Genomic DNA, 1,741 nt, shown 5'->3' with positions numbered 1-1,741 from the left:
TTATGGTGACAACCGGGAGGGCACATTGTATACATATTGTATTGTATATATATATATATATATATATATATATATATGTGTGTGTGTGTGTGTGTCTATAAAAATACATATGTAGACATAGATATCTAGATATATATGTACCGGTATGTGTTTACCGTCGCGTACTTGTGGGTATTCCAATGTGAAAGCACGCCAGCACAGTGGGGAGTCTTGTCAGAATATGGGGACATTTTGGAGTGCTCGCAAAAAATGCCCAGAAAATGGCATTTAACTGTAACCATGCCATATTTCTGTGGACTTCAGCAAAGGCCTCATGAGTTGGTATGAAAAATACACATATTGCATCTCCACAAGATGGTATTTTTTTTGTGAGAGACAAGACTTTGTATCATATGTTTAAGATCAATAAAGCCCCACGAAGTCCCGCAAAGACAAGACCCACAGCACGAAAAAATTAACAACAGAATAAACTTCATAATTCTACATACGAGTTACACACCAGTAACATACACTGACATCACTATAAGTACTGAAAGTTTAGTAAATTAAGCTAAAAGTTGAATTCAATGATACAATTATTGCGAGTAACGCTTTTTAGTAATTGAACAATGTTTTTATCATCGTGGCTTTTTCTCCACATTCTTTATCCATGATAATTAATCCACAGGAAAAGCTTTGACGTAACTTTCGGTGCAAAAGAGAAATACGAAAACATTAACTATGGAAAATGCAATTAATTTGTAGTGATTGTAATGAAGTTACTGTCAAATCTCTTACTCTGACCACACTTAAAGATGTCTTGACAAATTCTTAATAATCTAAACTAAAATCAATTATTCCACTCTAGAGCATTTCCTATTAACTTTTGTAATAAGGACTCAGTATGTACACCGACTTGCGGGGCATTATTGAGAGAGCAACTTTGAATTACCTTTGGAATATATGCACGGAAAGAAGCAATGTTGCCACACTCAGAAAAATATGAAGACCTGAAATGAAAAGTTCACAACATGCGAGAAAAAAAAATCACAAACTATTTAACCTTATTTAACATTTTCTGTTCGCAGTTTTAAGTTTTCTCATGTCTGATTGGCTTTCCCTTAAAATGAATAATAATCAAACTGCACAACTATTTCAGGTGTTCGCATGCTTTTCTGCCTCTCATTTTACAGCGTAGAACGACTAATATTATGGGAACAATATCAAATAAGGCTCAATGTAAAATGTTCCTGTAAACAAATTACAGTGTTATTTTATCTGATAATACAAGGCAAACGTTATAAGTGGCACAATCCAAACTTGTACCAATTAATTAAACCAAAAACACAGTTGCGTTGCAGATGATTAGCAATAAAGAATGCAAAGGGTGATTATTCTTATTCTTATTCTTATTCTTATTCTTATTCTTATTCTTATTCTTATTCTTATTCTTATTCTTATTCTTATTCTTATTCTTATTCTTATTCTTATTCTTATTCTTATTCTTATTCTTATTCTTATTCTTATTCTTATTCTTATTCTTATTCTTATCATTCTAATAACAACACAACATTCAGTCTGCGGAATCTACTTTCACTATAGCTTGATAGGAAGTGAGCGGTCCAGTAGAAGTTAATACTCAAAATTTAACTCACAAACAGATGCAACATAATAGAAAATGAAGATTGCTTGGCATAGTGAAAGTCCATAATCTGATCTTGCAACTAATTTCAAACGAAACAGGGTTTCTAAATTTTTCTAA

At 32.2% G+C, this 1,741-nt stretch overlaps 1 long non-coding RNA gene across 1 annotated transcript in view; it reads right to left on the bottom strand.

Moving 5' to 3' along the window:
• Nucleotides 1-782: 782 nt before the first annotated feature.
• LOC137997735 (uncharacterized) overlaps nt 783-1,741 on the bottom strand; it is a 24,171-nt gene continuing 23,212 nt past the window's right edge. The window contains exon 3 of the long non-coding RNA XR_011122570.1: nt 783-989. This is a non-coding gene — a long non-coding RNA (uncharacterized lncRNA). The remainder of the gene's footprint in view (nt 990-1,741) is intronic.

The sequence above is a fragment of the Montipora foliosa genome, chromosome 3 (assembly GCF_036669935.1).
Source record: "Montipora foliosa isolate CH-2021 chromosome 3, ASM3666993v2, whole genome shotgun sequence".
NCBI classification, from domain to species: domain Eukaryota; kingdom Metazoa; phylum Cnidaria; class Anthozoa; order Scleractinia; family Acroporidae; genus Montipora; species Montipora foliosa.
The sequence above is the reverse complement of the archived record's forward strand: the minus strand, read 5'-3'. Positions and strand labels throughout refer to the sequence as shown.